This window comes from Taeniopygia guttata, chromosome Z (genome assembly GCF_048771995.1).
Source record: "Taeniopygia guttata chromosome Z, bTaeGut7.mat, whole genome shotgun sequence".
Classification (NCBI taxonomy): Eukaryota; Metazoa; Chordata; class Aves; order Passeriformes; family Estrildidae; genus Taeniopygia; species Taeniopygia guttata.
In genome coordinates this window covers 52,489,161-52,503,582 of record NC_133063.1, presented here as the reverse complement: position 1 = coordinate 52,503,582, position 14,422 = coordinate 52,489,161, and the positions used below count along the sequence as shown (strand labels likewise).

The following is a 14,422-nucleotide window of genomic DNA, read 5'->3' as shown; positions in this document are numbered from 1 at the left end:
ATCTGAGTCAGTTGCTCACCAGCATTTGTGGGAAGTATCTCTATCCTTACAGTACACTGACTTTGGCAAGTGTCTGGCACAGGAATTTTACTAAGGTATAAAAGTAAGTATTCATCCTGTGTACAAGAAATTAGCCATATGTAGCCAAAACCTGCCTCTCACCCAGTCAGCCTTGCTGACTACACTACTCCAAGGAAGGATGAAAACACAAGTCTGTCAGGTAAAGGAGGTCAAACACATGGAAAAGTGGCCTATGTCCCCACTGGAAAATATCTAGGAATTCACCAAGGGAAAGGCTGCACACCATGGCTGTGGAAGTGCAGGGTCCAACAGCTGCATTTTAACCCTGCATTCACAGGACCAGAAAAATCAAGTCTGGAAAGGCACTCAGCAGTCATCTGGGCTATGCTATGCCCAGAGGCAGAAGTGCCTGTGCACAGGCTTCTCCCACTGCTCACACACTTTATTACTCCCAGGGGTGGTGGTACTTTAATATTGGTGCTTCTTCATTGTTGGAGCTTTCTCCTCTGTGTTTTTAAGAAAATATATACAGCGAGGATTGTTTCATTCTGAACTGAGATATTTTTGTGAAACCTTATTGCTTATTAGAAAGATCTAATATATTAAGCAATGTAAATGAAAATTGAGGTATCTTGTGAATTTTCTCAAAGGGAAGATTATTTCCCTCACCTTAATTCAGAAATAGTGCTCTTATATTTTTATGTAAATTAGCTCAGTGAAATTGGTTGTAGAAAGATTATTCCTTATGCTGACCAAATATTACCTTTTTTTGCGTGTTCCATGGAATTATTTTATTCAGTGATGTACACAGAAAAAAAAAACGTTTTAAAAAGTTAAATAAAACTGTACCTTTTTTATGGGGCAGAAGATTAAATGCATATGAAATTAAATGCAAATGTTTCATGCAGATATAAAACATCATGAAAGAAGATCATCAAATTCCTTGAGCTATCTGTCTTGCTGACTGCACTGAGGCAGAACTAACCCAAGAAATAATAAAAACACCAATCTGTCAGGTAAAGGAGGTCAAACACGTGGAAAAGTGTTACTTACTCTGATCTAAAGTTAAATTAACTAATTTTTAATAATTTATTATTTGTGCTCTGGGCAGGAGTCTTTATCCTGTGGCTAATTTATCCCTGAGAAACTGCATATTTGTGACATGGCAAAAGGATGTCTTGGGGGAATTCAGTTTATTAAGCAACAATAAAAAAAGAGGAGAAAGAAGGTAAGAAGAGAACTCTGCAGCCAACGGGGAAGGTGTCACAGAAAAGAGGGATGAGAAAACATGTTGATCAGGTGTTCCTGATGGTCAGCTGATGCCTCACAAAAACTGTTTACTCCCTATTAAACCACTTGATCTTGTGATGTGCCACTCTGGTTGCAACCAATTACAATCATTGGAGTATAAGGATAAGTACAGTAGTGAGTCCTGATCACTCACTCCTGTCCTTCCAGGCTGATGAAAGTCAGTAGCTCTAATTTATTTGTGGAAAAAATCCTCAAAATGGCTCTTAATATTGAAAGAAATGGAGTTGATTGGATTATTTCTGTGAAACACTATCATAATCCAAAATGCCCTCTGAAGAATGATTTTGAAATAGAGCCTACTTCATAATTGACATCACTCTAGCAAGTTATTACTCTCTTGCACCCTGATAGAGCAGTAAGGTTTTAAATTCTACCTCCTCTTCTGTGAGACTGCCTCTGTAGATGTGATTGAAACCTTTAACTAGGATTTAAAATTTCCTACCCTTATGCTCTTAAATTGACAGATTACCCTTTGACTTCTAATGTTTGTGACCAGACAACACCCATGTACTTTTTCATTCACTATAGAAAGTAAATCAAAGTTTCTCCTTAGCCTCTAGCCCTTTCCCCTTTCCCCTCTTTCTTGGGATTTAGCATTTTAGAGACAGAATTGGAAGCATCAGATCATGCTGATTAATTACCACCCAGAAATATGGGGAAAAAGAAGTGTTCAAAATCAACAACAGCTTCATAGCTGAAGCTCCTCATACCAGAATCTGAAAGAACTCAGGGGGAAAATCCAGGCACTATCAAAGTTTATGGTAAAGTTTTACTGAGGTCAGTGCTACCCACAAAGAAGGTAAAGAAAATGAAAGCAACTTTTTCTCTTAGCTCCTCAGAAAACAAATTGCTGTTTGTGAAGAATTTTGCAGCAATTTGAAAAACCTTATCAAAAACCAAATTTTACTCAGGTTCCAAACAGTTTGAAACAGTGTATTAAAACAGAAAATTCATGCCTTTTAAAGTATTGTGGCTGAAGCCTTCTGTTCTTCCAAATGAGAAATTGTATTAGCTCAAATCAAAGCCACCCATAGTCCAGTAACCAACCAGCTTTCCCAAACCATCTTTTCAAGGTCACTTATGAGTCTATAGACCTCTACTTCTCATAATTTAAAAAATGTCCTTGTCTGCTTGCCATGTATGACTATCCCTCTGTAACTTGTTCATCTGTATTGTTCTTCTCTAAATCTCTTCCTCTTCTGTGACATTTTTCTAAGTTGGCAAGATCAGAATTGCATACTTGGTTGAAGGTTCAGACATACCGTGGAATTATACACCAGTAAAATTAGATTTTCTGCTTTTTTTACATTATAGCATTTTTAGGTGTTGCAGGTCTTATTGGGTAATGCGTTTTTGCTTCTGCAAAACACCTGTAATATAAAAAAATATCCCTGAATATTTATATTCATTTAGTCCCTGTTGTTTTCTTAAGGTGTTATTAAAATATTTTCCTTTAATGAATTATTTTTCATTCATGTACATAAAATTTCCACTGTCACCTAATCATTCAGTCAGTCAAAAATGAGAACTTATTTACAGACTTAAGAAAAAAGGGTAGGAAAACAGTTTTGCTAAAAAATATTAAGTTTATTCTCATAGCAAACCAGACCTTAGAAGGTTCTGCATAGCCAGTGGTGCAGTCATTTTTGCTTCCTGGGAAAATTTCAACATTTGGATGAAATGTAATTTTTCATAATCCAGATAAGCAGTGTAATATGCTATGCTGACATGCTGTATGATATTTATTTAGAAAATAATTGCTCTGGTTCCCCTCCTGGCATGTGATAGAACCTTTATTGACTGGGCTCCCTCTCAAATTAGCTACCTTTTTCTTCTTTGAGGTCTTATCTAGGAAAAAAACACATACAAATATGGGCTCCAAATGAGATAAAACCACACAACAAACCCACCATCACCATCAACAACAAAACCCAGAGAAGTTCAGCTCTGGTCGCAGGAAGGCTGTACCAGCTGTGAAGAGCTCAGCTGTTACTGGCCCCAGTGAGGATGGCTTTGCACAGCACCTGTAAGCATTTAGGGAAGCCTCTGCTGTGCCAGCTGGAGCTTCACACACCAGTGGTAGCTGGAGCAGACCCTGGGGAATACCATGTGTCACTGTGCAGTTGCAACAATGCTGGCGTCACTGAATAATCTCAGAGATCTTCCTTCTGGGAAGCATATTGAGAAAACATCATCTGCATGCATAGAAACACAGAAAATAACAGTGCTTTTTTCCAGTGAGAAAGTCTTTGTTGCTGCTTCCAGGACACCCTGCCTGAGTGCTTACGTTTAAAATAAATTAGTCTAAGTCATTAGGCCAAACAATGGATCTAAAAAGCAATAAATATGTACATTCATGTCTTACTCATTTGCATCTATACAAAGAAGAGTAAGAAAATCTTGGCTCTGCACATATGCAACAGTTAAATTATGATGTCCACTACCACTAGCTGCCTGCAGGGCCTACAAATTAAGCTTCAATTGCAACTTACATAACCAAGATCTTGGTAGCCAAAATGCATTAATAACACATAACTGCAGAAAATTTACACCTTCATGATCTTCATATAAATCAGAAGCATATACTAATATTAATGAAAATATTGCAAATGTAAACATTGGAAACATCAAATGCAGCAGACTTGAAAGGAAGAGTAATTTGCTTACTGACTACAGGAAAACATCCAAATTGCTTAATATTGCCACAGGGCTTGTAAATCAGCCTTAGTTCTGAAGCCTTGAAGAACAGCATTTCAATATTGTTGAGCCTACTGATCTGTAGAGCTGAAGAAGTTTAAATAGAGGGAATGCAGAACTGTATTTTTTGTGGCTAACTATCAAGAAATGGTTTAGTTAAATTATCAAAAAATTACTATTAATTGCTGACATACTGACACTGACAGGAAAAAGTAGATAGCGTTAGTTCAAGATGTGAAGATGCAAACTCAAAAGAAACCCCTTGATGAAAAGTTCTGATTTGCTGAGATTTTTATAACTTCAAAGCAAGTGAAAGAGCTTCCAGAAACCATTTTTAAAGGTCCATGTGAATTTGTTTCATACTCTTTCCAACTGTGTTTTTCTTTTTTTCTTTATTGAGAGAGAAGTGTTAACACTTTGGCTAAAGGAGGAAGGCAATATAAATATGCTTTTTTTTATAAGCATATATAAGTTTATTTTTATAAATAACATCATATTCTCTAAATACTTCTATCAAAGTATTTCTGACTTACACAGTAATTTCATAAAAATTCACCCACATAATCGCTCAAAAATTTACTAGTCCCTGCCCAATCAGATATAGCCTCGTCAAGATTCTCATGTACTCTGAGGTGCACAAACTAGGCTACTATTGCAGCAAAGGGAGAATCAATTCAAGAATTGCAAGATATCCTCTCTTCAGTCTTAAGTTGAGGGATCTTGGAGAAGAGCTCAATGCAGCCCAAGGCAGATTCTCTTCACTGCAAATTCAGAACCCAGAAGCTGCACCCCAGAGCACCTGGTAGAGCAGGGCAGGGAGAGCTTGCCCCTCACTTTTCAACTTCCAGTGCAGAGTGGGTGGAGTAGATCCAGCCCATTCCTGACCCCTGCCTGATTCATTTTATGCAAAGCCTCATCAGGAATGATCAGGTGCCGTAATGCTCTGGGGAATGGTTTTTCCCCCCACCAGAGACCCCTGTAGATGTGACCTATTAGTTTGACCCTTCCTTCCTTTCCTGAATCAATTGTCTGGGACTCAAGTTGCCCCTCTGTACTGAGCCTAGATAAGGCTCTGTCCCTTCCTGGTTTGCTCTCTTTCCCCCTTCCTCCTCTGGAATAAACATCTTGGACCACATCGGGGGTTGGAGCCCCTTTTGGAATCTTTACCCAGCTCCTGATACACTTTCCCCCAAGGCCTCGCCGATCTGGGCTAGCCTGGTGACTGCGGGGGGCTGCAGGGGTAGGTGTATCAATCAGGGATTTAACACACTTTGTTCAGACACTGTCCAGTGTTACAGTGAACTCGGGCTATGCTTTTCCCCATTTACCAGGACCCCTGTGACTCTGATCAGATAAGAGTGTCCCCTCCTTCCTGCCCCGATGGGGTTGGTGGAGAGCCAGAAAACCCTCCCTGTCCAGAGCCTAGATAAGGCCATGACCTTTCCTGTTCGCTCTCTTTCCCTCCGGATCTCATGGAATAAAGAAGCTGGACAAATACATCGGGGTTAGAGCCTCCTTTGAATCTTTGCCCATCTCCTGATGTTCCTCCCCTCAAGGCCCCGAATATCTGGGCTAGCCTGATAGTATAGGGGCTGAGAGAGGTAGAGCATCAGTTCAGCACCTCCAGCTTGCACTTAGTGCTGTAGGAGGAGTTCTGGTGGATACTGTGGCGCTGTATTTGCACGCAAATACCTATTGTTAGGGAGGTTCAAAGAGAGATGCATTTTAAGAATAACATGATTAACTAGGTACCTAGGAAAGTCTTGCAATTTTTCTTCTGGTGACAAGAAGAAAGGGTATGAGTACTTTTTAAAAGTATCTCTACATACTTTAAAGTTTTTAAACAAATTATTCAGTCCTTTGTTTTTGGTATGCACCATGGAAAATGCAAAAAACACTCTGGTTACATTGAAAAGATTTTCAGGAGGCCTCAGAAAATCAGAAAAAGCAGAAAGAAATTAAGAAAATAGATCTTAAAAGGATGACTGTTGGATTTATAGGTGCCATAAATGGCTTCATTTTCCATCCTGGGGTAGATTGCAGGAAGCATGAAGTCACCAACCACGTGGTGAAGTAAAGACACTCAGACTGAGAAGTATAAACTGTGATTTCTTCCAATACTCAGGTTTTCACCAATCATTTGGATTTGGGCTCTGGAATTTTGTATAGACACTAACAATAACTAGAGCTCCCATTCATCAGAGGATGCAAATTCAAAATTCCATTGGATGCAATAGGAGCAGCTGCCTACCTGATCTTTTGGATCAGCTGCCATTCTAGTCTAACATTCAGAGCAGACGTAAGTGCATATACAAAAACAACTAATAAAATCAAATGCACCCATATGAAATTTACAGCCTCCTAAACAATTAAGTCTAACAAAAATGTGAAGCCCACAGGAAAATGTTAGGTTTAAGAATATTATGCTGTTTAATATCTATGTGAAGTAATTACTTGGATGCTTTAAAAATTATTAGATAGTTTTAAAATAAACCCCAAAAATAGAACTAGAGGTTCAGAATATGAAGGTTATGTCAGCTGCATAATGTCATGTCTGTGACTTTCATTGCCATGTAGAGTATAATGCCATGTGTACCTAACATACAGTTTGGCATTGCTTTATTTTTTGTAAAACTCATCTTCTAGGGTTTGGTTTTACAACATGAAGTAGGTCACTACAGTAAAGAGAAAGAAATTTGTTAACAAATTGCAAGAACACAGTTCACAGGGTATTTGTAAAGTTTTTAATCTGATAATATAGGAAGCAAGTAGGTAGAACATTTTGTTCTATGATTCATAAAGCAAGTCTGCATTGCAGATGACTGAGCAGTGAAAACTAGAACAAATGCACCTATGTGAACTTCTGGCTACCCCACTTCTGATAGCAAGAGTATTGCATGTGGAACTAGCTCAGCTGTCTTTGTGCCACACAGCATTGTGCACTGCAGACCTGCCAGACACTCAAACAAATCACCTTCCTAAAACAAGTATAATATGACCTTTTCATTCAAAACAAAAACTGATGCTTCTCAGCCTCTGATGATTCAGAATAAGATAGTCTGCAGTGTTGAAAAGTAAACCATGCATTAAAGAAATTATTCTTATTTGTATGTCTTACTTGCAGTTTAGTTTGTTTTCGTGGAAAGTTTGCTATTAGTGTTTTCCATATTAAACAGAGAACTTTGTCTTTTTTTTATTATTATTCAGTTTTGCAGTTTTGATCAGCTTTGTACAAACTCCTCCAAAATGTCTTTGAAAGAAATGCTCTCTCCACTAGATCTGAATGAAATCTGTCTCTGATAAACAACTGGAAGGAAGGAAGAAGAAAATTTTAGGAAAAGTAATGAATAAATATCGTTAAATTCAATAGAGGTTATGTGCTGAATTATAGTACTGAGTCATGTTTCAGTGTCATGGCCAAGGTTGCTTTATTGATCTGTCCCTTTTCTACCAGTAAGCAGACTCCAGCTGGGACTTTTCAAAGCCATCTGAACTTAAACATATACTTTTAATTTCAAATAAACTGGGTGCCCAAATAAATTAGGCTTCTTTCAAAACTGTAGCCTGACTAGTCTGACATCATTTCTTGAGGACATTAAGAACAGCCTTTGTCTGAGGAGAAGCTCAGAAAAAATTTGTGAATGGCTAAGGCATTAAGAATCTCTCCATCCACAGGAGCTGGTGCATAGGAGGGATGTACAGGTTTAACCTTTCCTCAGCCACTGCACAAATTTCATTAGAGGAGTCACCACTCATGCTCAGAGGAAGGCAAGCTGATTATTGCTAAAGCTGAGAATCATATCTCCATACAATTTCATTGCAGAGGGGAATATTTACAGTGAATCTGTCATCCTGGCCCAAGCACATCTTGGGTATGTACTCATTATAAAGCCTTCTTTGGTGGGCAAGTCAATTTTAATTTGTTGTCTGCTGCTTTTCCCCTGCACCATTGTTTATTGTACTTTATATTTGATGATACAAATGAGGTTTACTTTTTTGAGCATTTCAGTTCACTGATAACATTTGCTGTACAGCCAAAAAAATACCTGTAACACAGCTAAGGGAAAGGCAATCAGAGGGGAAAGGAGATGGAGAGAAAAGGAGGAGAAGACTTGGACAAACATGAGCATTCTTCCTCAAAGCCAGCTTTATCACTGCAGCCAGAGGCATATTGTGAAATGGCAGTAAAGTCACAAGAGGTACTCAATAGGAAGTGCTCCTCAACTACATACTGAAAGAGCAGACAGCTAAAGGGAGTCAGCAAGCAGTGGGAGAGAAGGAAATTGAGATGTCCCTAAAATAAGTGGTAATTCACATCATTCTCCTCACAGGTACGGGAAATCACCTTACCATTTTCAAGATACAGGTAACACTCAACTACTTTTAAAAATATTTAAAAACTTGCTGTGCAGCAAAATAAATAAGCAATTACCAGCACTCAAAACTAAAGCTTACATCGAGATGATAAGGAAGAGCAGGGGGGAAGGAATATGCAATGGAAGGGGAAAAAAAAGGAAAATAGGGCAAAATAAGTGCAAAGCCAGACAAGATGATGGAGACAGAGCCTCAGGGCTCATAGAGCACTGGAAAAGGCTGTGTTGCCAGGCTGGCAGAGGATGCTGCTGGGAAGCAGCAGGGTCTGTGCCCAAGTGTCAGGCTATGTTAGGGTATTAATCCCACACACTGCCACAGTGATGACAGACAATGTGAACATAGCCATAAGTTGCACCCCTGTTTAAAGAAGTCGGCAACAAAAAAACTGATTTAGCTTACATATAAAATCTGTAGCTCAAAACTTATCTGAATAGGATGATGAGGTAAGCACTTTCAGGTATGAAAATATTCTGCTTTCCACCAGCCTAGCCTATTGCTCCTTTAATATATGCACTTATTACCTCTTTTTCACTTTCATTTTTAGCACTTTTCTGTTGAAGATGCACACTCATGGAGATTTATGCCTGATGGATGTTAGTTTTTCCACATATGTAGTGCATTTCACCTCACCATTTCAAGCTGTCACCAGTCTGAAATTTACAATAAGTGATACTGGATAACTAGCAAAAAAACTGTCTACATACAGTTTCCAAAAGAGGACACTTTCTAGTAAGCCTACATGTATGACTACTTTACTTAATGATAGGGAAAGGAGAAGAGAGGAGAGAAAAGGGGAGGCGAGGGGAGGGGAGAGCTCATTTTCCAAATGCAAGATAAAAAAAGTTACAGAAAAGTCCAAAATACCAGTCTGATGTTTTGTCATTAGGGCATGCACAGGAACTTTTAGGGCATGAGTTATCTGATTTAGATATCTACTTTAGGACTGTGCTCTGAACACACTTACTTCTCCCTAATATCCTTCATAGGAGTTTAGTATTATTAGCTCCATACAGCAAGGTAAATATCCATATGATGGGCAGAGACACTGAACCATGTTTCACAAGCACTTTTTATGTTAGAAAAAAAGTAAATTTCACCTGGGTTTTGACCCATTCACTGCCTAACTTCAGAAAAATTGTTTCTGTGTCAGATCTCCTGTAACACTTTGCCTTTCATCTGTTACTCTCTTTCTTAATACTCACAGGAGAAATAGACATGTACCGGTTATCATGAACCTGCTCTGAAAAACAGGAATCAGTTTACCATTGTAATAATTTGCATATATCTTCAAAGTTTTATTCAATCTGTGAGTAAAATAACATGGGGTTGTTTTTCTCTACGCCTACGAAAATCAAGCTGGGCTTTGCCCTTGTTGAGCACTGGGGTCTGCACAAAATATCTGTCAAACAAATAGTTCCTCAAGGGCAGTAGTGCAGCCCCAATGCCTACCTTGTGATGGGCATGACCTCAATAAGGAATCCTGCTAATGGCACTCAGGAGGCACACAAGCCACAGCTTTTTCCTACAGCTGTGTCAGTTCAACAAATTAAGAGAATTAAACTGGAATGGGAGCACTGCATGAGACGGTTGTTGGAGGTAGATCTGGATGAACAAACAAGAAACTGTAGCAGCTACATAATTTCTGCCCTTAGAACTGAATTAATTAATTTTTCCAATACCTCCATCTCCCTGTCCTTTAAAAAGGGATAGTGCACCTTTCTCCACAGCTGCTGGAAGATTTAGAAAAATGTTTGGGAAATGTTTGGGTCATATAGAGGACATCATCATCATCAGTCTTGAGATGCAGATAGATTATTTCTAGGTGCAGAAATTTCTGCCTCAGAGCAGAGACAATGTTAGTGCTGCAGGCAGAGAGGAAGGCACCGCTTTGTGATGGAGAGAGCTGTCTTGTTGCTCTGATAGCAGTGGAGACTGACAGGTCTCTGCTTTGGCAAGGGCCGTATAACAGACCTGGATGATTTGAGGACACTGCAACAGACATTTGTGTGAACATCCATATAGTTTCTTTAAAGTTCTTTAAACTAGAAAAACAACCCCTGTGTAACATTGACCTAAATGCATTTGAATGCAGCAGGGTAAGGGAGATGATTCTTTATATCACTGTTGGCTGTCTTTTATGTTAGGAAGGCAGATTCCCAGAGTGCAGGTGTCTGCCACAGCAGGTAGGCAATGGCACTTTTATGGGGCATTTAAAATCTGCAATTTTACATTCCCCAAGGGAAATGGCAGATAAATATTCACCCTAAAGGTGCAGCAGGCAGGTTTTCAATAATATTTGAAAATATGTAACACATATTTCACTTCCCCTCTCTTATGTTTTAATCCATTCCTAGAGTTTCCTTCATATTGTGTTTCATATTTTTGAAATTTCCTTTACAATTTTATAATCATCTTAGGAATATACACCATCCTTCTTTCACTTCACACGGCAATAACATCCTTTCTTCTCCACCAAGCCAGGCTGTTCAAGGTTCTGTTTCAAAGCCCAGTAAGGGCTGTTTGTCATGTTGGAGCACTACATAGACCTTAGAAACAATGATATATAATTGTATTCAGTACTTTCTGCACTAAGTAGTACTGAGAATTAACAGAATTTTAGGTAGAACTCCATTATGGTAGCTATAATGGGATTTAATTTATTTATCTCAATGGTAAGCAGTACTTTTAAAAAAACAGTCTTGAATTTAAAATATTCTAATAATATTCTTTTTCTCCTCGACTTAATTTTGTCAATGTATATATTCAGTCTTACACGAAAAAATTCTGATGTACATGATTTAAGTCATGCTTATGGTGCAAGACTAGCACATATTTTTCATCTCATAATTTCCAGAAATACAAGTGTACAAATGGAAAATATCGATATTCTAGAGACTGTATTTTGAAATCAAACAGTGAAGTGAAAAAAGTCATTTAAAATGTTATTTATTTTCAATACCAGCAGTGAAATCACAATTGTGATTAGTGACATATATTCAATTACAGCATTGATGAACTACTTGCTCTGCAGAAAACATCATTTGTTGGGAAGTCAATATTACTGAGCAAATTAATTTTAAGGAGAAGAAAATAATCTAGAGAATAAAAGAAGTCAAAGGCTTATGAACATGTGAAAATGTTTTCTTTTAACAATTCAGGACAAGTTTCACAGGAAATAGTTGACAACCTTCATATGATGACAGAATTTCAACAGCAGAATGAAGTCAAGTAGAAATGTAAAGGTAAAAATTATTTAAACTTTTTTGAGACATGGCTGGAGAAGAGAAAATGGCATCTATTTTGTCCATATCATGAATTTGCTTGTAAGAGGAAGATTATGACTTAGCTCATGGTTCTGATTTTTCATATTAGATCATGTCATTACTCCAAGACCTCCTTGTTAGCAAATATCATATTTAATTTAATTTTTTCATGTGACTCCTTCATATATATAGTAGCCTATAGTTATAGTTGATGTGCATCTCACTGCCCCTCAAGGATAGTCTTTGAGGCTGAGCAAAAGAGATTTGCCCAAAGTCATCAGTATGGTTGGGTGATATCAATCTCTACTTAATAACTGTTTTTCCTAGGTTTAATACAATTGTTTTAATATAATTGTTTTAATATTGCTTCATATTGCACTGTAATAGTTATAGTTCCCGTACTCTCTTGCAATTAATTCTGATTAAAATATTTTTGTCTAATCCTTATCATTATGCATATATTTATAAATTCATAAATTATAAAACACAAATTTATAAATTATACATCTGGTTTGCCATCCTTAATTCTGCAGGACTGTATAAAGCTGTATAAAGGTTCAATTACACCTGTACAATCCTTTAGACAAAAACCATTGACAAAGTCTCTTTGGTTTCGGTTTGCTTGGGTTTTTTTACAAAAGCCCTAGTAAATATCCAGGTGCCTTATGCAAGATTTCCTGAAGACCTTACTAACTGTAAGACAGAAAATGGGATAGCAGAAAACATTAATGTTCTTAGCAGGACATATGGGACTGTGTCTCCTGAGCCCTTATCAGCTATGCCCTTGGGCCTCTTGCTGAGCAATACCAGCACTACTCAAACAGATAACATGCAGTAGAGGAGAAGCATTATAGATGTTTTCAGGGGGAAAAAAGAAATCTTTCTGTACTTTCTGTACTCCTGTGGGTGAAACAGGACTAATTGAAGGCCAGTTCCTTTCCTTTACACAAACATCCTGTTTGCTGTCAGCGCCCGCGCTTCTGCCTCTGGTGCCATGAGGGGCTCCCTAAGGATGTTCCACGTTGGCTGCAAGCCTCCAACCTCTCCGTGCTCCTTCTTCTAATTGATGCCTGCAGTCCACTACAATCCATATGACCAAGACTGACTTAACCCACTGCCTGCAAAAAAGACTGTCTTCTGAGACTAAGGACAGCTTGAATCAACACCCAGTAGCTTTGGTAAAGTATCATAAATTCAGAACAAATACGTGACAGGGAAAAACACTCAGAAAACAATCCTGACTGTCATTCAAATTCCAGGCTGTCATCCAAATTCCACAAAGAGGCTCTGGGCTGAAGTACCTCAAACCATCTCTTCAAAGTGTCTGTATTGTTCAGTCCTGTTCCACTCCCGAAATTATTTAGAAACCTCGCTGCTTCAGCTAGTGGTGTCTGATCTGACTGAGAGCTACCAAAAGCAATACAAACATAACAGCAGATGCCTCATTTCCCTGTGGGAATGCAACTTAAGACCACTCACCTACTTTACCTCAGCACTAGGGATTTACATTAGTGCTTTGTGAGGTGAGCTTGTGATCTGAACCACTGAGGTACACATATTTGTAGCACCACCACAAAGATTCTTTGAAGATTCCAGATGGCCTTATTGTCTCCACTAGGTTTCACTCAAAACAACTGTTCTCAGTAGATGAGAAGCCTGTCTTTAGTCTTTGTTTAGAAACAGCAGCAAAGAGATTATAGGACCAAGCTGTTCTTCTGAGGCTGCAACTTTAAGAAGCTTCTCAGTGACAGATGGTAGAGGACTATAGAACCATCACACTCACTGTATCCCCAATCTGATCTGAAATTTAAATAACTTGACTCATTAAAGGTAATGCATATGCACTTATACAACGTAAAAAAAAAAAAAAAAAAAAAAAAAAAAACCAAAAAAAAACCCAACAAAAACCAGAACAACCTAAACGAACAAGCCTGATTTCAATGCTTATGTTAGTCTGTGGTAGGTCATTAAAGGGTATCAGCTTTGGCAGAGGGTAAAATTTCTCAGATAATAATGACAGCAACAGGAGGCTGTCACAGGCACAAGCAATCTCTTCTAAAATACTGAGACTCTCTAGCTGCAGCCAGAAATCCTGCCCTCTAAGTCATGCAAGAAGGATCCAGATGAGAGTTAGTTTTAAAAAAAGCAGAAGTACATACCTGCAAATTCTGTTCTTGACTAATACATTCAGTTAGCTTGGTATCCATGCATTGCAAGGCCTGAATGTGAAACTGTCATTTAAAATCTTTCTAGTGCCATACATTTTAATTCCCACTCTTTTTTCCTCCTCTTCTCCTCCTACACAGCATTAGTAAATTATTTTAATGTAATGAGGGCTAAAGGGTGTTGTTATTTACATATACTTTATTGTACCATGGGAGTCAGTAACATTCGCAATAGATTGAATCTGGATAGCTGACAAAATCTAGCTATAATTACAAGACCTTTTGAGTTGGTGCGCAATAAGATAATGCCAAACACTGTTAAGAACAGTAATTGCAGTGTAGGGGAGTCATCTCTTGGAACTGCAGCTCCAGGTGCTGATATTATGTTGCTCGTAAGAGCACAGCAACTTCTTTGTGCTAAAACTGACCTGGCTGCCGCTATCCTCTGCGAGGGAAGGGACCATGTGAGGGGGAAGTGACCACATGGAGAGGAGAGACAGAATATTAATGCACTGCAGAAATGTGTGAATGCAGGGAGTTAGTCAGATAAATAAAACTGTAGGCTAAGTGGAGGTGGCCAGGACCTTAACA

The 14,422-nt window shown here is 38.4% G+C and overlaps 1 long non-coding RNA gene across 1 annotated transcript in view; it reads right to left on the bottom strand.

Moving 5' to 3' along the window:
* Positions 1-13,977, bottom strand: part of LOC115491144 (uncharacterized) — a 90,966-nt gene extending 76,989 nt beyond the window's left edge. Inside the window, exon 1 of the long non-coding RNA XR_003957105.4 lies at positions 13,826-13,977. This is a non-coding gene — a long non-coding RNA (uncharacterized lncRNA). The remainder of the gene's footprint in view (positions 1-13,825) is intronic.
* Positions 13,978-14,422: the final 445 nt, after the last annotated feature.